Source organism: Oryx dammah, unplaced genomic scaffold (genome assembly GCF_014754425.2).
Source record: "Oryx dammah isolate SB20612 unplaced genomic scaffold, SCBI_Odam_1.1 HiC_scaffold_11, whole genome shotgun sequence".
Lineage (NCBI taxonomy): Eukaryota > Metazoa > Chordata > Mammalia > Artiodactyla > Bovidae > Oryx > Oryx dammah.
The window spans coordinates 349,955-375,105 of NW_024070195.1; the positions used below are offsets into that span (position 1 = coordinate 349,955).

The window sequence follows — 25,151 nt, forward strand, 5'->3', positions numbered from 1 at the left end:
GGAGGGGAGGGGAGGGGAGGGGAGAGGAGGGGGAGGGGAGGGGGAGGGGGAGGGGAGGGGGCGGGGGCGGGGCGCCGCCGCCGTGAAGTGCGGTTTCCTGAGAAAACAAGCCGCCAGGCCCGGCGTGGCCTTGACCTGTACTCCCCCAACCAATTTAGTAGCTGATGAAGGATTAACAAAGCATCCATTTAACATCAATTAACCTCCTGTCCATCACAGGTCAAAAGAGAAAATTACCATTATAAAAGCCTTTCTTTAAGATAAAGACAGATACGTTTTCTTATAATCTATAATAAATACTTAAGGGCACATTCTTTTAGATTTATATTACCCTTGATTTTAACCTGCCTTCCTCTTTTCCTTTAATGAAACACACAACACGAATGTGCAGTGTTTCTGCAACAGAAATCAGAAAATTTTAATTCTATATTTTTTCCGTATTTCACCGTGGCACAATCTTTAATTTTTCAAAAGACTTACTGGTAGAATAAAAGACAGTAAATGGTTTTTTACATAACTTCAGAGTAAATATACATAGAAAAAATAACAAGTAGTGGCATTAGGGGAGAAAAAGCAGAAAATGGAAGCCCAAAACTAGGTATTAAAAGGATTTAAATCAATTTTAAAGGATTAAATCAATTTTTTAAACTATTTAGTATGGAAGAATTTTTATCTGAATAGCAGACAAGAAATGTGAACAAAACAAGGGGTCAGGTGACCTTTCCCAGTCAGGCACTGAAACAGAGAAGGGGGCGGGCACAAACTTTAGAAGAGAGGCTACAGCTGAGGACATAACATAAACATCTGGTACCATCACGTCATGGCAAAGAGATGGGGGAAAAAATGGAAACAGTGACAGATTTCATTTTCATGGACTCCAAAATCACTGCAGACAGTGACTGCACCCATGAAATTAAAAGACGTCTGATCCTTGGAAGAAAAACTATGAAAAACCTAGACAGTGCTTTAAAAAGCAGAGACATCACTTTGCGGACAAAGTCCACAGAGTCAAAGCTCTGGTTTTCCAGTAATCCTATATGGATGTGAGAATTGGACCATGAAGAAGGCTGAGTGATGAAGAACTCCCGCTTTTGAACTGTGGAGCTGGAGAAGACTCTTTAGAGGACAGCAAGGAGATCAAACCAGTCAACCCTGAAGGAAATAAACCCTGAATATTCACTGGAAGGACTGATGCTGAAGCTCCAGTAATTTGGCCACCTGATGTGAAGAGCCAACTCATTGGAAAAGACCCTGATGCTGGAAAAGATTGAGGCCAGGAGGAGAAGGGGATGACAGAGGATGAGATGGTTGGATGGTATCATCGACTCAGTGGACATGAGTTTGAGCACACTCTGACAGATGGTGAAGGACAGGGAGGGCTGGCATGTTGGAGTCCATGGGGTCACAAAGAGTGGGACACAACTGAGCAACTGAACAACAAGAATGCAACAAGAGCTAGCATCATACCTCCCCTGCCTAATCACAGCACTTTACAAGCGGGTATGGTCCTGAACAATTCACAGAAGCTTACAGATGAAACTAAAGGCCAGCCTTGCCAAAAACGGGCCATGGGCAAGAGGCAGAGGGCCAGCTCTTCAGGGTTGCAGGACTCCTGAGAGCTACCCTGCGGCAGGCACACCCTAGGTTGGGCCGAGGACCTATACTGTGCAGCTTACATTCTAACAAAGATCCAGGCTTCCTGAGCCCCGCGGTCCACCATCCTTTCCATCCTGGCACCAAGCTGTAAGTGGGAAAGAGCAAGGAAGGAACCAGGAACACCAAAGCCGAAACTTCACGCAAACTGTGTAGTCCACCCCAGTCTTAAATGCCACCGACAGTATGAAAGGGTGTTAATGAAGCTTTTGAACAAACCCAGTACAATTTTCCCGGGAAAAAAACAACAGCACACAAACAGCCTTATTAAGTCAGTTCCAAACTCCCTCTGCCTGAACTCCAGGCATTCCATAATCTAAAATGCACTCACCTCTCAGCTCTGGGCCTCTGTTCCTAGTAAGCCAGCCAGACATTCACGTGCCTTCTCTCCAGAGGGCCCCATTCTCCCCCATTAGGGTCTGATTTCCATGCTGCTGCTGCTGCTGCTGCTGCTAAGTCACTTCAGTCGTGTCCGACTCTGCGTGACCCCATAGACGGCAGCCCACCAGACTCTCCCATCCCTGGGATTCTCCAGGCAAGAACACTGGAGTGGGCTACCATTTCCTTCTCCAATGCATGGAAGTGAAAAGTGAGAGTGAATTCGCTCAGTTGTGTCCGACTCTTACAACCCCATGGACTGCAGCCTACCAGGCTCCTTCCGTCCATGGGATTTTCCAGGCAAGAGTACTGGAGTGGGGTGCCACTGCCTTCTCCGCTGATTTCCATGAAGCCTTCCCAATTCTTTCAACCCCAAAACATCCTCTCCCCTCTCCGAATTCCTATTGTATTTACACTGAATATTGCAGCTTAGTTCCTGACTATTTAATGGAGTAGACAAAAATATCCCCTTCTGAATCCAGACCACTTTTATTTCTAACATGTGTCAGGCATATGTTAAAATTGGGAGACACAAAAATGACTAAGACTAACCCCTGTTTGGCAAGAGCTTCTTCTTTTGACAGACGTGTAAATAGCTACAACCCCTAAGATAACACAGGTCAGGACAAGTGGTAAGTGGTTACAGGATCCACGGAGTTGGAAACTTTCAGAGCAGGAAACTCTGAGATAATCTGGTTTTCTATATTCTAGGGAACAAGGAAACTGAGGCCCAAAAAGACTGCTCAACAGCTCAGCCCACGCTACAAGGCAAGGAGGGGGCAGCACACCGGCCAGGGGGCGGAGCTTCAACTCCCTACTTTCCAAACTGAAGCCTAAGGACGCATGCAGGTGTGTCCACAGCTCCAAGGAGCGTAACTTCTCCACAGTCACTGTAAGTTTGTCTGTATCAATAATTCTTTTAAGCTAACATAACAGTGTGGAAAATCACGTGAGTGTAACTCAATACTTCCACCATGCGGTCTTACCAGGGGACCACTCCAGGCGACTCAGGAACACCTTCCTGGGAACCGGAGAACGAGCAAGGCCCTAGCACACTGCTCACCAGAGTTACCAGCGCCACTTTCCATTCCAGTCAATCTAAAACCCTCTTAAATCCTAACTTTAGGCCAACCTAAAACTGGCCTGAAACTCACTACTCAGCAAACATGTAAGCTCCACTCTGTGGAGGTGCTGATCTAGGAATCCTAGCTGGATGAGATGAGTGAGCTAGAGAAAGCGTGGCAAGTAATGGAGACACTAACTGTACAAGCAGCACTGCCTACGTTGCCCAAAGGTGCCAGGCCTGACACTAGAAATTCTTCTAGCTGTATTAAAGGGGCATTAAAGGACTGCCTGTGCAAAAAATGTTAAGTACTAATTTCATTTCCCACCAGGTTTATCCATAACAGGCTCTCAAATTTTCGTGGAATTAATGAAAATTTAACTTGTCAGGTTAATATCTTTTAGAGAGATAATTTTCAAAATGATATTCGGTTTAGGAAATTAAATACCTGAAAAGAAGAAAACATCATTTTCTGAAACTTCCAAGCATTGTTCCATGTTACACTGGGAGATTCTCTGTTTAAAGCCACAAAATTCTTATTTAACCAGACAGAAAAGAAGACTTCAGTACTAAGCACACATCATCCTCTTTCTATTGCCTCCCTGTGGGTCAGCAACTTTCAACACAAAGGTCCCTTAGGAAGCTTTCTGCTTCCAATCCCAGACACCCTGACACCAAGCCTGCCTAGAAAATAATCAAAACATTACTATGCATTGGAAAAGGAATCCACACAACCTCAGCTAGAATTAGCTTTTCAAAACAGTACACCCAAATGAACTCGTTAAGGTTTATAAAGTATTTTTTTTAATTTTCCTTATAAGTTTACTCAGACTAAAAAAAAAAAAGACGTTTTCTCACACATATTAGTAGGAGCAGTCTTCAGCGATGTAAGAAAAACTTACTTTCATTCAAAGACAGCTGTTTCTTAGGAGAGTACACAAGAAGAGTTCGGGCCCCAGGCCCTCACTGCAGTCTGTCACTGGCAGATAAACACTGAGCAACTACACGATTTCAGGCTACTTACACAAGCATTCTGAGCTTCCGTCTCCCCGTCTGTAAAACGCTGATGATACCTTCAACCCAGAGAAACCCTGACCGGCACCGAGTTAAGTCTCAGTATAGATCTCCAGTGACGCAACCGAAGGTTGAAACAAGCAAAACCTGCCTCTGGGATTCGCTCTTCACCAATAAATACTCAAACTGTACAGAGTGACAGGTGAGCAGGTGCGCCAAGGGGCAGGAGAGGCCAACTGCAACCCATCCCCGAGCGTCAGCCCGCTCTAGGGGCGCTAGCACAGAGGAGGGGCCGGACTCCGGGACGCCCGCAGCTGCCCAGGAAGCTGGGCCGGGGCTCCAGGACCCTCTTGGTCCCCCGGTCAGCGGGGCTGGGACTCCGGGACGCCCGCAGCTGCCCAGGAACCTGGGCCCGGCTCCAGGACCCTCTCGGTCCCCCGGTCAGCGGGGCTGGGACTCCGGGACGCCCGCAGCTACACTCCAACAGTCCGGGCTGCAGAGCGACTGGGGCCTGACGGCGGCTGCCGGCGCCCTCGCCCGCCGCCCGCGCCCCCGGCAGCCTCTCCAAGGCCTTGGCCCCCACACCTACCTGCAGGCCCGCACGAACAGGACCCCGCGCCGCGGCGGCCCGCACCCTCGCTTCCGCCGTCGGAGCGCCGCGGCCGTCGATCGGCCCCGCGACCCAGCGTCGAGCGCCCGGTGACCGGGCCTCCGGGGCGGGGCGGGGGCAGGAGTCGGGAGACGGGGGGCAGCCGAGGGCCCGGCCGCGACCCCGGTCCCTCAGAAGCCGCGGACGGACCCGCGTCTGGCAGCAGCGGCGCGCAGCCCGCGAGGGCGCGGTGCTAGCGGCCAGGAGCCCTGAGCGCCGACACTCGGACGCGGCCGCCGGCCCCGGACACGGAAAGACGGCGCTCGCGGGCCCGGCCCGAGGACCCCGGCTGCGGGCCACGGCGCAGCCGCGGCGGGCCGGCCGGAAGTGACGCGCCGCCAGGGCGCGGCGGGACCGGAAGGGGGCGCGCTCTTCCGGCCGCCGGGCGCGGCGCGCGTCGGGGCCCCAGCCGGCGCCTGCCGGGCCCTTCTCGCCGCGCGGCTGCGCGGTCACTCCAGCCGGTGCCCGGCAGATGCGCCCGGGTGTCGCCCTGGGCCCTGGGGGTGTCGCGGTGCTGACCGCGGTAGAACGGCGCGCTGCGGCCGCCCCGCGGTGCAGCCGGGGAACCGGGCCTCCCTTCCCGGAGGTCAGGCAGCAGCTGGTGGCTGGAGGCTTCCTCGGAGCCGGATACGGGCCCGGGCTCGGGTTAGTCTCCCGTGGCGGCAGGGCTCGAGCAGGCGCTGAGCGTCGCGCGTGGTGTCTGCTGTATCCTCCCGAGTCCCGGGTGGCACCTGGGACAGGCCTTTCCGAGGGAAAGCGCTGTGACAGAGGCGCCGGCGTCGCAGGACGCACTGCCCTGCCCGGCATCGCGCAGCCAGAAGCCGCCATCCCCCTGGGATGGGAGAACGGCCTCAAGGGCACGGCTGTGGCTGCAGCCGGGAACAGCGTCTTGCAGCGCTGGGTGCAGTGCTGCGGGCCGCGCGGGCTCCTGTGAACCTCATACCACACTAGCGCGGTGTCCCCAGTAGAGCCCTGGCTTCCGCGGCAGGGAAGGATGCTCTTCCAGGGCGTATGAACGTCCCCTCAACACTAAGACCTCTCCTCTGGGCTGCTCATACAGGCCACAGAGAAATGCCCCTCCTCGTTAGGGGAAAATCGGGGCAGGGAGGGATACTTCTGGACTCAGGACGCTCCCTGGGCATCTTTTCTGTGCCTGGTGATTCCAGCAGATGGGTAAAGCAGCACCCCTGGCCTGGCAGACATAGCAACAGGAGCTCAGACCCCACAAGGACAAAGGTCTGGTCTCATCGTCAAGCATGCAGCCTAGGCCGGCTGGTGAAGGGTGAGGGAAATCCAGAATGAGTGATAAAGGAGGAAGATAAATCTGTGGCCCCAGGACCAGCTGCGGCAGGAGCCCATATCTCCACCTTTCAACACTCCTGGTGTGGGTGCGACATCAGTGTGAGGAACCAAAGGACCACCTGAGCATAATGGGGCGCAGCAGCGCTGCTCACAGCCCACGCACACCGCTCTGCTGCCCTCTGTTCGCACAGCTGTCCCTGTGCCTCGGGACTTTTCCCCTGGACACATGGCAGCTGAAAGCTGCTGCTGCTAAGTCACTTCAGTTGTGTCTGACTCTGTATGACCCCATAGACGGCAGCCCACCAGACTCGCCCATCCCTGGGATTCTCCAGGCAAGAACACTGGAGTGGGTTGCCATTTCCTTCTCCAATGCATGAAAGTGAAAAGTGAGAGTGAAGTCGCTCAGTCGTGTCCAACTTTGTGTGACCCCATGGACTGCAGCCTACTAGGCTCCTCTGTCCATGGGATTTTCCAGAAAAAGAGTACTGGAGGGGGGTGCCATTGCCTTCTCCAGCGGCTGAAGGCAGGCTGCAGCAAAACACCAGCTGCCTGGCTCCCTGGGTGGCTGGGAAGCGGATCAGCATGTCCGGAGCTCCCCTCCTGGCTGGGGCCCGGTACCCAGGGGACCCCCTTCACCCACACCTCTTCTTGCTTCCTCCCCTTTCCCACTGACTCACTGACTCCTGGCCTCACTTCCCAAGTTAAATACTAGCCTGGAAACCATATCTCAGGGTCCGCTTCTGGGGAATCCGTCACAGAAAAAAAAGGAACCTATACTTAACTGCAATTTGAATGTGTTGAACACCTGTTAGAGAAATACATCCTGAGAAAAAGGTAATAATTTTGAACAAACACTCTGGGTTGTGGGACTTGGTGTGACTCAGTTTTTCTCCCCCTCACCTTGGAGGGAGTGCTCCCTCTCGTGCGCAGTAACTCAGCTGCCCCAGGATCAGCCCGCTTAAACACAGGCAGCTGGCACTACTGCCTCGTGGTGAAGCTGAACCTGTTTCTTGTTGCTCCTCCTGTCTCCATGATGCATCATTCCAAAGTCAGGCGATCCTGCCATTAAGCTGGTTTGAATGACTCTTGAGGACTCACAGGTCTCTCCTGGATCAAAAAAAAGACACGTAATACTGTATCCCTGAGACAACAATCAGAAGGAGAGAGAGTCTTTTTTACAAACGTAAAAATTACTGGTAGTGTTTCCCTTCTTTCTTCTTAGGCTTCTGGTCCACATTCTGGAGCCAGCTGGCAAACGTTAGTGCCGTGCATGCGGAAGCTGGCCGGAAATGAAAGCATTAAACCCCAAATCGCTGTAGTAGCTGTTGAAGCAATTAAATACCATTGTATAGCTTGTGTTTTCAATTTCGCATCAGATTTCGTTTGACCTAGAGGAAAAAATCATTCCGAAGCATGGAATTCCTTTGGTTTCCGTCATGAAACACTGATGTCGTAGTTCGCTATTCTATAGGGTTGTGGGTTTTTAACATAAAGAGCACCTGAAGGGTTTCCTGCTACATGCGTGTCAGTTCGTAACGGACCAGTCAGTACAGATTCTAACCCTCAGACCGACTGTGATCTGCCGTATCTAGTGATCCTTTTTACCAAAGACGGACCGTCGTTTGTTGTGTTAATGCACAGCTTAACAAAGCCCCTTGCCGACAAATTCCTGTCTGTATTGTAGATACCACAGAGCCTTACACAGCAGGTGTCCAACACAGCAGGCCAGCTGCCTTGTAATAGCACTAACCACAACCTAAATAAATGTTGGAAACTGAAAGTATCATGACAATACGTTATGATAGTGGCAGAGTTGGAGAGAAGGTCTGTTTCAAAACATGCCTAAGGCTCACTTAGAAGCAACAATGGTAAGCCAAGTGTACTCTGTAAATCTTGACCATATGTGAATTGTGGAGATGTTTTATCGAGTACCACCCAACTTTGTCATTCTTTGCTGGAATCCTTTATGGTTTAAGACCGCAAAGACGGTTTGAAACCCTCCAAGGTTGTAACGGTCATGAGGCTGTTTCAGCGATTCTTGGATTGGGCCTACTGGTTAAGGAGTCTTGCTACCCTGTACTCTTGCAAATGCCTTTGTGGTCGCTTGATCTGTCTGTCTCCAGCTTCAAAGCTCTGTAGCACAAAGGCCTCAAAGTAAATGTCTCTGGTTTTACTGCAAAGCAGAGCCCTTATATTTTTCTGCTTACCTTCTATTTGCATATTTTGTTAAGAAAACTGTAAATAAAGCTTGGTCTACACAAGGATATGGCGTAACTCCACGGCTGCCACCCAGCACAAAGACGCAGCTGTGTTTATTTCGGGCTCTCTCCTGGGTGTCTGTAGGTGGTCTGGAAGAGAACAGAGGAATTGTGGGAAGTCACTGCCTGCTGTGGGGACGAGAGGTGTGCAGCCGTGCTAGGTCCTGCTGCTGCTGGGGTTCTCTGACTAGGAATTTAGACCTCTTTATGCTCTAACTGAAGGCCTTCACTGAGTATAAGGTTGCATTTCAATTTGTTTTAAATCGCTAGGCAGTAGGAGGTGGTTGGGCGCTGTTTTTGTTTTGTAGGGTTTTGCGTGTGTGTGTTTTGTCTACAGACTTTCCACTCGAAGGTCCTGTGTGCTTTGCCTCTGTCAGTAGCCATGGGAAATGGTGCCATGTTTCCAGCTGATTCCACCGATGTGACCCTGCCCTGATGAACTGGGGCTCGGAGCCGCCGGCTGGCCGGGTGGCCCTTCTGTGCTGCGTAGGAAGGTCACCATTTCAGTTCCACCCAGGCAGGGAGAGGTGTTGCCAGCCTCTCGGCTTTCATGTAGGATCCCAGTCCTGTGGACGCTTCTTCGTGAAGGTTTCCCACTTCTCAGGAGTTTCAGGAAAGCCTCGTATGCACACATAGTCAGCCTGGCCTCAGATCTCATTCCTTTGATTAATATCTGAGTCTTCATTGCTTGGCTAACACCTTGTTTGCCACAAAGTTGATTAGAGATTTTAAACTCCCTGAAGGCAGTTTTCTCATCCTGTCTTCGGTAGGTTTCACCTACATTGTGAACTAAGCTGTCCCCCTCTTGGGTAGTGAACATGAACTCGGGGGCTCGTCCCGGCCCCCGGCCCCGTCCCGCTGGGAGCTCTGCCCTCTGCAAGCAGCAGCTGCTGCTTTCAGGGCTCAGCATCAGCCAGCCCCCGGCAGGGCGAAGGTCCCTCTGCACTTTGCGCGGCACAGAGGGGCAAGCACACAAAAAATTAAAAGCCAAGGGAATGTCCAACCCACTCTTCAGACAGGAGCCTGTACCTTTGTTCTTTCTGACTGGACCCTTATAACAAAAGTGACAACATAAAGTGTAGGCAACTGATTTGAGTAAGAACTTATTTTTGTGCGCTTCCCTGGTAGCTCAGGTAAAGAATCTGCCTGCAATGCAGGAGACCCCAGTTTGATTACTGGATGGGGAAGATCCGCTGGAGAAAGGGAAGGCTACCCACTCCAGTATTCTGGCCTGGAGAATTCCATGGACTGTGTAGTAGATGGGGTCACAAAGAGTTGGACACGACTGAGCAAGTTTCACTTTCACTTTATTTTTGTGCTCCTGGTGGAGTTTGAGCAGTGACATACTAAAAATAAAGAAACAAATACCCACGGTCCCTGAAAAACCAGGAATTGACTGTATTGCTGTTGGTTTAAATATAAATAGTGGGATTCCCAGCTGGCTCACATGGTGAAGAATCCGCCTGCAATCCAGGAGGCCCGGGCTCGGTCCCTGGGTCGGGAAGACCTTCTGGAGGAGGGCATGGCAACCCACTCCAGTATTCCTGCCTGGAGAACCCCATGGACAGGAGCCTGGTGGGCTACAGTCCACAGAGTTGCAAAGAGTCAAACACGACTGAGACACTAACACTTTCACTTTCATGGACAGGAAGATAGATAGGGATATAGATTAATTACACTGAGAGTCCAAAAACCCACATTCTGAGCCTGGCCTTATGTGAACCCTGATCAGAGACATTCTCTGACCCCTTGAGAGTTCTGGTCATCTCATTTTTAAAATAAGGTGGTGGGTTGGAGACACTGAAAAGTCCTTTAAGCTCTCAAATCTCGTGACCCCTCTTCCCAACAAGCAGCTATTCCACAGTGAATTTTGGCTGAACTGCAGGCCTTCCTCTGGCAACTCCATCTGACCATAAGTGTAGGACAGGATATGGGAGGAGTTAGCGGAGTTTTTCCGAATAACTCTATATGCCAGTGGTAGTGGGTCGCATTAATTGTTCTTGGTATTTAATTAAAGGAATTTTTTGTTCCTTAAACCTGCCACCTATGAGGCAGTCCACTTTAAAGCAGAACTCCTAGGTTACTTTCTCTGAACTGGAACCCAGTTGTTGACCCTGTGCTGTCTGCCTGACTTTCGCCCCTCCGTCCTGAATCGCGTGCACCCCGCCGAGCTGCCTGCAGCCCTGTGAGCTGACGGCATTGCTGCTCCTCCCCTGGCCCGGTGCTGAGTGGAACGCCAGCAGTAGGTTAGCTGTGAAGGGAAATAAGAGGAGAGCAGTGTACTGTAGACATGTGGGGTGATTGTCAGCTTTGTGTTTTTATTGAATTCCTCCCTTTCCATAAAGTAACTCCTTCTAAGCTTGGCCTCGTGTTTTTGGACCCCAGGTGTGCGGGGCAATGTTGATTCGCACTGTTGCGCTTTACATACACGCGTCACGCTGTGCACACACCCCACTATCCGACGCGCTCAGACGCGCAGACACACAGACACATTTCCCCCTGTGCATATGCTGTCTTTCTAATATTCAAGAGCTTTTCAAACTGTAGACGTGTGAACCTCCGTAACAAAATTCTGTTTGAGAATTTGTGAAGACTGCGTCTCTAATGCTGTAATTGTATTTTATCCTATAAAAGTATATGCTCTGCTTGCTGATTTCAGGGTGTGGAAGGAAACTTCGGCGGCTGCTGGCAGTCCTTTCACATCATTTGAGCTTTGCTATGTTTAAATGTCATTCTCACTGCTGTTAAGTGGCCTTCTGTTTGTAAGCATGTATCTGTCAGAACACATTTAGAAGGAGGTTTTTGTTCTTTGGGAGAACAATTTTTGAACCAGAATTTATAAAACATATTTTCCTTGGTTACAATGCTGGCTTGGTCTGAAGTGCTAATTCTCTTTCGCTGTCTAACAGGAGAGCGACCAGCCATGGTGTGACAAGACACAATATGGATTAATGGAAAAAAGTTAAGCCCCATCCAGTCTAACAGTGCTTTGCATGAACATGCTGCTAACTGGTGTCGCTGCGGCTTCGTCACTAAGTCATGCCTGACGCTTTGCGAGCCCATGGACTGCAGCCCATCAGGTTCCTCTGTCCATGGGGTTTCCCAGACAGGAATACTGGAATGGATTGCCATTTCCTTCTCTAAGAGATCTTCCCTGCCTGGGGATCGAGCCGCCTCTCCTGCATCGGCAGGCAGACTCTTTATCGATGAGCCACCTAGGAAGCGCAGCTAGTGACTGACTTTAAATTTGGCAGCAGTTTTTCTGGTAATATAATTTCAGACCAGAAACTATGACGTAAAATGGAACGTCATCCAAATAAAGCATGCAGTGCATTGCTGCACAGCCCTGTCTGGCCCTCCCGCCCCCCCCCCCCCCGCCGGGGTGTTGGCATACTTTAAGAGAAATGGAGACAAATTAATTCTTAAAGAATCGAGAATGTCTTCCTGAATGAGACCAGGCAGTGTCCTACATCAAGCAGAGGCAAGCTTTTTGAATTTTTAGTTTGTCTCCTGTACTTACAGTGTTCACGTGGCTTTCCTTGCTTGGTTTACACACCATCACGCCCTTTCCTTTAAAGATGTCTAATTTCCAGACTCACCAAATTGTACACATTAAATATCTGTGATTTTTGTGTTCAATTCTACCTCAATAGAGCTGGTAGTAATTTTTTTTTTTAATGTCTAAGATATCTATGTTTAACAGATGCTAGAGGCAGTTGAATTCTAGAAAGCACTTTCAGAAGTTTATTTTCTGCACGAAACTGATCGTCCAGCCAGTGATGCAGACGCTCTCTCTATACGAGCACTTGGCAGCCCCCCGAGCTCACTTTTCAGACCGTCGGGAATTGGCGCAGCGCCTCCCAGTCTGGGTGCTGCTCTCCTCTGCTGCACATCCTTTCCTGGTTTCTGTGAATTAAGCTCATCTGCCATTAAAGACATTATAACTATGATTTTTTGCAAGATCTATTTTTCAAAAGTAAAATAAGAAAAATACAGTTGGACTGGTGGGAGGTGAGGGTGATCAATGGAGAACCCTGCTTTTCGTCTTTGCATTTTTTGTGTGCAGGTCCCGTTTCATAAATATTTACAGTTCAGGCCGAAACAGAGTGATTGCCTGAGAGAATCTTTTGGGGGAAGACATTTAACAAATAAGAAAATAGCAGCTAAACGCTGAAGAATCTGACTCCTGCTTGTTTTTCAAGCAGACGCTAACATACTTAAATCAGCAAATTTTGACTGGAAACAAGTAAAGGACTGGGATATTGGTGAGGTTTGAGCTGATAGTTATGTAAGCCATGTTGGGGGTGGAAATAACCCTGATAAACTTGCTGCTTTCAAAGCGAGTGACCTATACACTATTAACCTTTGAATTTTCTAAAGTAATCTTATTCGTGTAGGAAGCAATATCTATATCCACATCATACTCACACACACACACGTTGTTGTGATCTCTGTGGAGACATAGAAACAAAGGCCTTTGGTAAGCTTCATATGAGAATACATTTGCAATTAAATAGACATTATTACCATTATTTTTGGAAAAGGACAATAACAAATTCAAACGTGCTTTGAAACTATATGCCCATCCTGATTAGGAATCTAATAGCTGCATGTTAAGCAGTTTTAAATTACTACAAATGTTATATATTTCATGACATTTTATGAACCTGAATTATTTAGAACACTGGCCTTGCTTATAAAATATAGGTTGCAGTTAACTCTTTTGTGGAATCAAAGCTATCTCCTTTACCCAGTGAGATTTCATATTGTCTTAGCATTTAAACAGCAACAGCAAATTAACTTATAACCTTTAGGAACTTTACATTTTTTAAAGTGGAAATTAAAATAGTTCTCTTTGTAGAAGCATTTTAATGAACTGCACTTCTAAGAAGACTAAACAAGCAGCTGATTTAAAGATGAAAAAATTAAAAATAAAACATTTTAGTAACTCTGGCATATGAATTTAGGCTGAAGTGAAGTGAAGTCGCTCAGTCGTGTCCGACTCTTTGCGACCCCATGGACTGCAGCCCACCAGGCTCCTCTGTTCATGGGGTTCTCCGGGCAAGAAGACTGGAGTGGGTTGGCATTTGGCTGACTTAGCTTTTTACCATACCTGTAATATTTATACTAAAATTAATATCGCTAATAATAGTAACTGTTCATTATAGTCACCAACTGCTGAGAAACAGACCGAGCTCCGCTTCACGTGCAGCCTCTGTGGACGTCTGGGGCGTGAACCTCTCCGTCCGGTGTTGCGTTCTCTGCAGGCCACTGTAACCCTGACAGCAGGGAGGTCCTCAAGGCCAGTTTGGGGGCACCGGCCCAGAGGGCAGGGGTGGTGACCTTGAACCTACCAGTGACAGGAGCAGCGGGTGTCAGCTTCTTACCCCTTTTGCATAAACCATTCATCTTGGATCCACAGGGGTTGATTCTATCCTGTGGCTTTTGATTTTCTGAAAATCACACTTTCATAGTGTAGAGAAAACTTGTTAGAAAACCAGAAAAGGCAGGAGCAGCAGGCGGGCAGACGAGGGCCCTCAGCTGACGAGTGAGGATGGGGGCTCGGCCGGAGTGGGAGCGGGGCGCCCACATACGGGGCCCTGACGAGTGAGGATGGGGGCTCGGCCGGAGCGGGAGCGGGGCGCCCACATGTGGGGCCCTCCCCCCTGCACACTCCCCTTCCACTTCCATTCCTCAGCAGAGCAAACGCTTCTGAGAAAATGAAAAGTCTTAAGTGACTGCAGGGGCTTTGGCTTTCACCTTCTTTAGGCCACCTCGTTTATGCACACACATGTACACACACACACCCAACACGTGTGCACACACCCACACGCATGCACACACCTACACGTACATGTATGCACATGCATAAGCACACCCACACACATGTGCACACATGTATATGTACACAGCCGCATGTATGTATGCACACACACCCATATCCGGACACACACCCACAGAATGAAAAGCTGAGTTTGGAGGAATCAGCAGCTGAGAAGACTACAGGACAGTGGGGGGCTGCCCTGGGAGGCCCAATCCCACGGATGCCGGCGTGAGGACTAGGGCGCCGTGGGGGCTGCAGGCGTTGGATGTTCAGATTCCACTGTCTTAGCCTGGTTTAACCCACCTGCCTCATCCTGTCTCATCAATCACAGTTCAAATATTTATTTTCCTTGCAGCTCTTTAATCTTTTCTGTGAATTGAGGCCTTCGGCAGAATTCTGTGTGTATGAAAAGAGTGCTCACAGCGGTGCTCTAACTTTTGAAACATTCTGCGATTGACACCCTTCTCTTTTGCGGCTGCCTCCTCGTCACAGGGAGGCTTGTAAACCGTGCTGTGCTTTCAGCAGCTCGTGAGCGCGTCAGAGGCCGTGTAACTGGAGAGCCACGCTTGGGAGGGTCTGGGCTCCGGCTCTCTGGCTTGCAGTGGGTGGGCAGCCCTCGCTGCGGAGCCTTGGCCTGGAAGCCTGGTAGATGTCTTGTTCTCTTAGCTATGCGCTGCAGTTTGCCTCTCTTACAGAATAGTGTTCAGAAGAACCAGCTTACTTTCTCAAGAAAAAGGAATCAGGACCAGCTGGTTCGTGTTGCCTTATGCTTTGGATAAACTGATCCGAGTCAGGTGAACCGTCAGTGTGCACAGTTGGATGTGAGACGCGGAAAACGACACAGGCCCAACAGTCCCGTCCTCCAGCGACGTGCGTGCGCCTAATTTGCTGTCCGAGTCGTTACATTCCAAGAGGAAGCCCAGACGAGACGCTCATACTCAGGCTTTCAGTTTTCTCTTCTGCGCGGCCCTCTTGGCCGCCTGTGCCCCCAGAGCCCACACTGCAGGTAACAGCCACCCGTCATAGAAACCCTCAGCCCAGGCTGGGAGTTTTACCAGGAGTAGTTTAGACATTTTCAGAATTAATGTCTGCTGGGCAGTTCCTAAATTCCGCACAAGTTGTAAAGTATACTCAGCGTCGTACAGCCCGACCTCAGGGAGCAGCAGCAGCTCTCTCCAGACACGGGGCAGGGCTGGTCACAAGCAGGGGTTTGGTTCTCGCTTCTCCTGTGAAGTACATTTCGTTTTTAAAATATTTTGCCATTTCACATCTAGGGAAGAAATCATCAGCCATGCTAAAATTTATCGTTAACTCCAGCAAAGTGGAAACGATAGTGGGAAATATTAGAAGTGTATAAGTTAGTTTTGAGACTTTGCAACTAGTGAAGCATTACCTTCCCCCGAGTCTGTTCTGACTTTAGCGGCAGAAGGCGAGTCTCCTAACGCGTGCCTCCGATGGCACTGATTTTCTTTAAAGGCCTAATTTACCCAACAAGACAGATGTGAGAAGAGACCACTACTGGGGGAAATGATATGGATGTGGATGATGTGATTTCTTTTTAGCATTTTATTAAAACAAGTGAAGTGGAAAGAAAAAATCCTAAAAATTTATCTGAATTTACCAAATTAGTGAAGTTCTGCCAGCCTGTTTTCTAAGCTGTTCAGAAGGTCAAAAGAGCTACACTGGATGAAACGTTTGGCACGGCCATCCAGGGTCAAGTGTCTTCTTTATTTAAACTGTAATATTTTCCTATTTTCATGCTTGGTTCCATTACTATGTCTATATTTTTAATAAACATAGACTTACTTTCCTTTAATACCTTTTCTTAAAGCACATACTTTAATGTGCTTTTTAAACAAGCAAGCCTTAGAGAATTATTGTGAACCTCAATTACATATGTTGAAAAATACTTTTGTAGTTTATGAAGAGCTGTGTAAACATGAAGTGTTACTGTTATTAAAGGCACAGCGTTTCTTATAGAGTGACTTTCAAATACATAATCAGCAGCACGTGAAAAACCATAATTATGTTGTTCAGCTCACATCTGTACCTTCAGAATCTGTACTTCAGCAATATTTGCATAGTCCAAGCAGACATTTTCCTCTTTTAGCACCTTTAATTTTAAGACAAAATATATATGGAAAAGGAATTCTATTTAAGAATTATAGTGAAGTTTTAACAAGTTTGATCACCTGAGCAGCCAGACCCCTTTATGTATTTATTTTCATGTGAAGATATGTGCCCATTGTCATTGATTTTTTTTGACAGTTTAGCACTATTTTTCATTTTTTAAAAAAGTAACTCAGAATAGCAATTTAATGTTATTGTTTGATTAAAATGAACAGATGAAAACTTTTATTTCCCATATCAGTTGTCCAAATTAATTAGCACTGATATGTCTGAAGATTTTACTTTCAGATTGCAGCCTTGGCAGTTTTGCTCCACGGAAAGGTCTTATTAACGTCCCATTTGAGGTGAATTGACATGTGATGAGTGTGCCCATCAATTACACCAGGGGCAGAAACAGGTACAGACCATGGGAAGGCAGCTCTCCCGACTAAGAAAGCGGCCTAGACCAGCCCCGCATAAGACGCAGAGCTGAAAATTTTTTCACCCTCAACTGGTATTCTTTCAGGGAGTCAAATTAAAGTACTTGTCTTTGTTAACTAATTTACTTAACATGTGTATTTGTTTGTAACTATTCTAAATTATGATTTTAAAATATTTCATGCAAAATGTATCTGATGTTAAAAATTCACTCTCTGTGCACACTCATTTCAGAAATAAAAGACGCACACATTCAGGATGAAATGGAAAGTCAGTTTCAAGGTGTAAATTCTCTAAGCCGTGTGTATAATTCAATTTTTGCCAACACTGTGTTTTTATACAACTTCATTGAAGTCGATTCCCCTTTGAATATCAGGCAATACAGAATTTACAGCAGTGGTAGATTATTAGAACAACGTGGGATAACATCTTGATAAAATTAAAAATTCCACTGTTAGCCTTCATAGTCCTAAAGAGAAATGCCCACGCCAGCCAGGCTGTGATCTTTAAGAAACTCTAGTGCTGCCATGAAGCCTTCTTACATGCATGAGTCCGACAGGGCATTTGAGCCAAAGCATCTTATGAAGATTCAGACATAGACAGTCAATTGTTGAATTTTACCAAAGAGTTCTGAATTTTACCTTCTATTTATTGTTCATCTTCTCTGGTAACTGAGTCCATCACTGGGTTTTCTTTTTCTTTTTTTTTTTTCTTAAAGGAGAAAGCCAACTTGTCTTTTTAGTTTACTGAAAAAAACAGGCATTTCTGATGGTTTACATTTAGTTGCAATTTATAAACGCTGTCCTGCAAAGCCAAATGAGGCACAGTCATCTTTTGCTGACGGGGACTGGCTTTTCTTCTCATTGTCCTAGTTTGAAATGGAAACACTGAACTGCTGAGAAAATGCCATGAAAATATAACCTACTGCATTCCAGGAAAATAAATAAGCAAGGCCACCCAAATTTTCAATTAGAGCTTGTGCAGAATGCAGGAAGTGGCAGGAGATCCGTCCCAGCGCCCCAGGCAAGGTCGCGGACACGGTGCAGGAGGCTGGAAGGGGCTGCAGGGCCGTGTAGAGATGGCCCACCTCCAAGGAAAACTGCAGCCCACTGGGGGCGCTGAGGCTGGGGCTGCCGGCGGCCTCCCACCCTGCCCGGGAGCTGCCAGGCTGCACAGCCTGTGGGTGTAGTGGTGGAGGAACACTTGAAAGTTCTGCTGTGTTATGTGTTAAATCCCAAGCTTCCTGAACATTCTCACTGTCCCCCACATACGGAGTAGTAGCCGCTGGAAACACATGCTCCAGACACTCAGTAAAAATTAGAACATGCTCGTGAGTCACAGTGTCAGGCAGGTGGGTGGCCTCGCCGTGGTGGCACAGCCTGCAGCCCGTGGGTGTATCGTGAGCCGGGGATTTGGGGCCCTTCCTGCCCCAAAGCGAGGGCTGGCTTCTTCTGAGGACAGGTGTCTGAGGTGCAGACAGTGACGCTGCAGAACTTCCTTTCCTTAAGTGTGTTTCTGAGATGCTCAGTCACTGGTTTAAAGGTAGGAGAGCTGGAAGACAGCAGACTCTTCAGGGCTCTGTGTCTGTACCTGACTCTTGTGTTCTTTCACTGGCTTTCTCTTTCACTTCTCAGGTTTCACTACGGCATTTGGAGTTTTGCAGCTCATCATGTTGAAGTTAGTTAAAGAAAAAGGGTTGTTTTCCAGCCACACAATGTTGGTTTTCACAAAGCAGCCCCTGTTATTTTGATGGGTTTTATCTGTGCTGTGCGTCTACTTGTATTTAATTTCAACCCACACTAAAGCCTTGGGTCACCTTCACAGTACTCTGATGGAAAGTTAATCTACACACTGGATTTACTCTTACGACAAGGAGTGAAATAATAACTGAGGCATTACTGTGGACTACAATTGTTAAAACAAGGAGGGAACTCACAGGTGGATCAGGGCTGGTGGAAGACTATGCCCGTCTCTGCAACTGAGGATAAAGCATGAAACCCACAGGATGCTTTGTCATTGTTGAAGCAAGGATACCGTGCACTTATCCTAAACACAGGAGAGCTTTTAAACACCAATTATTCACCACCTTACAAACACAGAGTCAAGGAGACCTGAGCAGTGGCTCTTTTTCTTCCTGGAGAGTTCCTTCTTGTTGGAAACATTTTCTTGGCAAATCAGCTATTTTGTTAGGTTCGAAAGGCTATCGTTTCCTTTTCACAGTAAAGTCACGAATGCCCATTTCACACAAAGCTGCAGCATTTCCGACACAATAATTGAAAGCTTATGGTTTGGTGGTGTGCTCTTTACCCAGTTTTCCTACACAAAATAAGACACGGGAAGAAAAGAAACCTCTTTCCATTTACAATAGTTTCTCTCTCTATGTATGTATATATATGCCTTCACATTTAGTAAGCGAAGCAGTTTCCAGCCCTGTGGAGATCTGGGGTCCAGCCCTGTGGGGAGGGAGCGGCCCTCGGGGGTCCCCGTGAGCCGGGCACCCCAGGCCCCCGACTGCCGCCTCCTTGTGTCTTCTCCCTCTTCTCTCCCGTCTTTGCCGTGACCGAGGCCGTCAAGGAAGCCATCTGAGGAATTCCCACTGAAGTGTGTTATTGTCTGCTGCTGCTGCTGCTAAGTTGCTTCAGTCGTGTCCGACTCTGTGCGACCCCATAGACGGCAGCCCATCAGCTCCCCCGTCCCTGGGAGTCTCCAGACAAGAACACTGGAGTGGGCTGCCAGTTCCTTCTCCAATGCATGAAAGTGAAAAGTGAAAGTGAAGTCACTCAGTCGTGTCCGGCTCTGTGCAACCCCATGGACTGCAGCCCACCAGGCTCCTCCGTCCATGGGATTTTCCAGGCAAGAGTACTGGAGTGGGGTGCCATCGCCTTCTCTGATGTTATTTGTTAGGTTGAACTTATTTATTCAGCAAATGTTCTCATGCGCCACACTTGGTGTGAAACACAGAAATGACCCTGGTGTCTGCCTTTGGGTGAGACACTGAAACAGATAACCAAGTGGCAAGTCTTCGGCTCGACTCAGGACCACGTGGACTCAACCTCTGATTTTATGGGTCAGGAAGTGGAGGCCTAGAACCTGACAGCCGGGATAGTCACTGTTTTCAGGAAAACTCTGCAGGGGCCTGCTGGGCTAGTTCCTTTCTGAGCGGCTTTGGTGGCTTGTCTTTCTCACAGGCCCTGGTGGGTGGCAGCCTCCCCTCCCCTGCGACGGGCTCCCCGTCCCCCGGGCTTGGGCTTCCCAGGCTTGTTTCCCCAGGGGAGCTGCAGCAGCAGTGCTGGAATGGCCATCACCGGCGCTGTCCCCTTCTTCCCCTCTTGGAGGACGTCTGCCTTGTTCTGGATGAAGACGGCTTCTTCAGTCCGGGTCCTGGGAGAAGGACTGGGTGGAGCGGAGCCTCAGCCAGGATGGGGACCCCAAGAGCCAGAGAGAAGCGCTGCCGTCGTCAGCTCTGAGGGTCCAGGATTGTTACGGCAGCAAAGCACTGTTCAGGCGACGTGGTGTTGCTGCAAAGGCAGACGAGGTCCCGTCCTTCTGCACTGCCTCACTGTGATCGGGATTCTCTACATCACTGTCCCAGTTTTTTGCACTAAGTTCAAACAGTGGGCTTATGGAGGGCAGAGGCCCACGCCCCCGGCTTCAGAGACCTCATCTGACCAAATGTCAGAAGCATCAGCTAGGCGCCACGAGAGGAGGGTCTTCAGAAGGAAGGAGGCAGGAGAGCTCTCTGCCTTTGGTGCCTGCAGGTCGTCTCCACCAGGGCCGTGTGGCCCGCAGGCGAACGCCAGAGAAGGCTGCCGTTTCGGGCAGAGGATGGTCTGTCGCTAAGGCAGCAGGAGAGCCTGCACAGAGCGCCCTCTTGGAGGAGGCGGCCTTTCTGCTGGGCTCTGAGGAATGAGCGGGAACTCGCATTCCAAGCTCATGGGTTCACCGTGCTGAACCCAGGCCCAGGAGGAAGGCCTGAATCCTTCCAGAGTGAGCCTTAAACTCGAAGAATCCGTATTTACTCCATCAGGGCAAGTGTGTATTTGTTTAGATGGGAGACAAGGGGCTAAATGCAATCTGTCTCTCCCAGAAACTGCTGGCAGTTTGGCTCAAGTCCTGCATTCGCACGGCTCCTCTGCTCTCACTGCTGTGTGTCCACCCAGCGCTGGGCGCTCAGCACAGGGCAGGGTCTGGCTAAGCCACGCTCCCGAACCCGGGCGCTCAGTGAAGAGCAACTAGTCCAACTTGCCGGCCTTCCTCATGTAAACGTAACATAGGAAATAGTCACACTTTAAGAAGCGAAGGAAATCCAGGGCTGTGCTTAACATGTAGAAAAAAACCAGAGACGTCAAGATTTGCCCAACATTTACAACGACTTTTCCTGAGCAGCAAGTCACGTGTCTTCTTTCCATGAAGATCATAATTCACAGCTAAGCTGTATATATTCCTATTTTATATGGAACTGTATGTGCCTTTACAATTTCATCAATGACTAAAATTAAAAAAAAAAAAAACACCTTAGTAAAGCAATGTCTGATTGTCCTTAGAAATTGACTGACACACTGTGGCTTTTTCTCAGCTCAGTGTTTTAAAATGATGTTCCCCCAAATCTGAATTTCTTGTCCTGTCTCAGCTCCCAGAGGAGCTGAGTGTGTCCCTGAGTCCAGAGACAGAGGCTTGGCGTGCAGGGCAGGCAGTCCTTGCAGGAACGTGCTTGTCTGAGCGCATCTGTCTGCCGGTCAGTGGGCAGCTGGTGGGAACTGCCAGGTTGGGTCAACATGGAAAGAACCACAAAGACTGTCTAGTCCAATATAGATTTCCAAGAGGTAATAAATTTCTTAGCAGAAAAATGACCAGACCAGAATGATTTATATAAATAAAATAGTCACCATATAAGTCAGAATGTATTGCTGCCCTCCTCACTGGAGGCGGTGCGGATAAACATGCAGAGATGGAAATGGGCCTCGGGACCCGAGACGCGTGTGAAGCCCTGGTTCCGCCTGGCGGCGCTCTGGGTACATGAGCCCTCCAGTCGTCAGCCGTGGAGACCATGTCTTCTGATTCCAGCATCATGGTGTCTGGCACAAGGCAGTTGCTCCTTCTTTTCCATCTAAATAATTATTTACCACATACGTGGTAAATATTAAATACTCATCAAGTTCCTTCTTGCATGAGAGGTGGGCTCAGGGTGCTGCCCAGGACTTCCCTTTTCCTGCCCTTCAACCCCCCTCCCCCACCTCCTGCTGAAAGACAAACCCAAACCAGAGCCTGCTTAGAGGTCATGGCAGAGGGCCACCTCCAGGGGAGCAGGCCACTCTGGGTTTGAATTTGTCACCATCTTCCTTAGAGGGAGTAAGAGGAAAAATGAATTTAATTTAGTATAAAAAATAAACATTTCTGGGTACTGGAAACGTTTGTGGGGTTTAAGAGCTGTTATCATTAATCAGTCAAGCGGTGTTTACCCGGAGTCCTGACGGCTGTGAAACTGAGCCGCTCGCCTGAGCCCATCAACAGAGACGCCCCCGCAGCTGGGATGGAGGGACACACGTGTCCACAGCCACCACCCTGTGCCCACCGACTTGGAATGGGGCCGGCAGTGGAGTGCCTTCCAAGGCTGGAAGTGGGGTGGAGGCGGGCTGGGAGAGTGGACTGGAGCATCGCAGACCCCCTGCCTCTGCGGCCAAACCTGCTCTTGAGGTTGTGTTTGAATAGTTTCCCCGTTGCAGTTTTGAGAGGCAGCATTTCCTGGGGGCTCTTTCCTGGGTGTGAAGTTGTGGGAATTATCTCCATCAGCTGATCCACTCACGGAGAAGGAAGCACGGCTTTGGTGGCGGTGGGGCAAAGTTGCTCAGGTGCAGACTTGTAGCATCCGTGGTCCGACAGGTGGGAGGTCTGCGATGGGAGCATAGCTGGGACCTTGTCCTGTGATCATGCTCCTTCCATCTACAGAAGGAACTTTCCTAAGAAACTAGGGCACAAAGGAAGCCCAGAGCAGAACATGTAAAGCCTTAAAAACGAGCAGGTTTCCTGCTGAGAGCAGGATTTGCCTCTAATAGGCATATATGTATTAGTGGGTATTATTACCATCATTAAGAGTGAGTTCAGAGGGTGGTGATGGAGACGCCTGGAGGGGACCATCAGGAATCCTGCTTGAAGGTGTTGCGTGGATGAAGGCTAAGCCGGGAGTGGCCGGGCAAGGGCGGAGCTAGAGACACAGATGTGATCTTGAGAGCAAGGGTCCTGAGGATGATTGAGAGCACGGAGCGGCTGGGGAAATGGAGGCACCAGGAGAGGTGCAGGAGGGCCCATCGGGCTGGAGGGTGACGGAGCTTCAAGCAGAGGCGTGCTTGGCTGTGTTGATTCTGCCCCAGCAGTCAGTACAGTGGAGTGTGGTACACGGAGGTCTTGGAGACTAGGGCAGGGGGGCCCTCCATGAAGTCAGAAGTGGCCTCTGTATGCTTCGCGGGAGGAGTAGAGGAGGTGCAGGGGCCCCTGGGGTCAGCACCCTGGTTCCATCACTCATGTCGTCCCACCTGGGGTGTGCAAGCTCCAATCTTCAAACCCTCAGCCTTCAGCTGGCACTTCTGTAGGGACCATGGTGTTCTCAGCACTTCCCAATATTTCCAAGAAGAATTGAGAAGCAGCGGTGATAGTTCAAGCACTTAAGGAGTGAAGCCGCTAGACACATTTATCCAAATGACACAGAAACTGGCTCAAAGAGGTTTGCAGGTGTCGTTTGGAAGCTGAGGGATCCTATGTTGTAAAGCTAATCTATAGATTGTGCTCTTCAAGTAACAGAAGGTTTTCCTGCCCTTTAAAATGCCCTTTAAAATGACTTCCCTGGTGGCTCAGATGGTAAAGCGTCTGCCTGCAATACAGGAGACCCAGGTTTGATCCCTGGGTTGGGAAGATCTTCTGGAGAAGGAAATGGCAATCCACTCCAGTATTCTTGCCTGGAGAATCCCATGGATGGAGAAGCCTAGTAGGTTACAGTCCATGGGGTCGCAAAGAGTCGGACATGACTGAGCGACTTCACCTTACCTTAAAATGACCATACGTCCTAATTTTTCCGTAGTCATGTATAAATGTGAGAGTTGGACTATAAAGAAAGCTGAGCACCGAAGAACTGATGCTTTTGAACTGTGGTGTTGGAGAAGACTCTTGAGCATTCCTTGGACTGCAAGGAGATCCAACGAGTCCATCCTAAAGGAAATGAGTCCTGAATATTCATTGGAAGGACTGATGCTGAAGCTGAAATTTCAATACTTTGGCCACCAGATGTGAAGAACTGACTCATTGGAGAAGACCTTGATGCTGGGAAAGATTGAAGGCAGGAGGAGAAGGGGACGGCAGAGGATGAGATAGCTAGATGGCATCACTGATTCGATGGACACGAGTTTGAGTAAATTCCAGGAGCTGGTGATGGACAGGGAAGCCTGGCATGCTGCAGTCCATGGGATTGCAAAGAGTCAGACATGACTAAGCTCAACTGAACTGAATGTCCTTAATATATAAAATAAATAAGACATCTGTAATAGCAATGAAGAATATCAGGGAGCTCATATCATTTTGGAAATCATTATAAATGCTTCTTAATCTAAATGAGTCTTCTTCCTGTTATGGACTGAATCGTGTTCCCCACAAATTCATGTGGAAGCCTCACCCCAGTGTGGTGGTATTTGGAGATGGACCTTTCAGGAGGCAATTAAGGTTAGAGGAGGTCACTGGTGGGGCCCTAATCCCCAAGGACTGCTGTCCATATACAGACGCACACTGTGAGATGTGGCCTCCAGCAAGTCCAGGAGAGAGGAGGCCTCAGGAAGAAGCAGAACGCCTGGTCTCGGCTCTAGCCCCAGAGCTGGGGGAGCGCGCGTGGCTTGTTGGAGCAGCCCTGTCCGTGGCATTTGTTGCCCACCCCGCTCTTGGGGACTCTCCCAGCCTCTCACCAAGACGCCAGTTCTACTGCTGCAATCTCTCTAGTGTATTCGCTCTCCTCTAGTCATCCTGGGGCCGTGTCTCAGGCACTCAGCTCTTTCCTAGACTGTTGGAATCGCCTCTGTGTTTGTCTCCACTCATCCTTCGTTTGCCTCTGGGACCAGAGAGGAGGAGAGCAGGAGTGGGAGGCCAGCCTGGTGCCAGGGACATGGAGCCGAGGTGGGGATGGTCACAGGCCCAGGCCCTGGACACAGAGGGTCCAGCGAGGTGACCAGCACAGTTCCGGACAGCTCACCACACCATTGACTCCTTCGTTGCTTGGTTCACTAAACAGGCCATGTCACGAGCGCTGGACACCCAAACCCGGTGGTGGCTGAACAAGAAGAGACCCTTGACCGGGATGAGCGTATGTTCTGCTGGTGGAGCGCCCCCCACACGGCAACTGGCGAGAGGATGCAAGATGGGGAAGGTGCCTGGAGGTTGGGAAGGTGATGCAGCGAGGGCGGGGGTTATGTGTAGGGGGAAGGTGTG

The 25,151-nt window shown here is 49.3% G+C and overlaps 1 protein-coding gene across 3 annotated transcripts in view; it reads right to left on the reverse strand.

Moving 5' to 3' along the window:
• The window catches only part of EXOC2 (exocyst complex component 2), a 120,209-nt gene extending 115,159 nt beyond the window's left edge, over positions 1-5,050 (reverse strand). For all 3 annotated transcript variants that reach the window (XR_005722676.1, XM_040249275.1, XM_040249276.1), the window contains exon 1: positions 4,698-5,050. The gene's annotated coding sequence lies outside the window, so the exon portion shown is untranslated. The remainder of the gene's footprint in view (positions 1-4,697) is intronic.
• Positions 5,051-25,151: the final 20,101 nt, after the last annotated feature.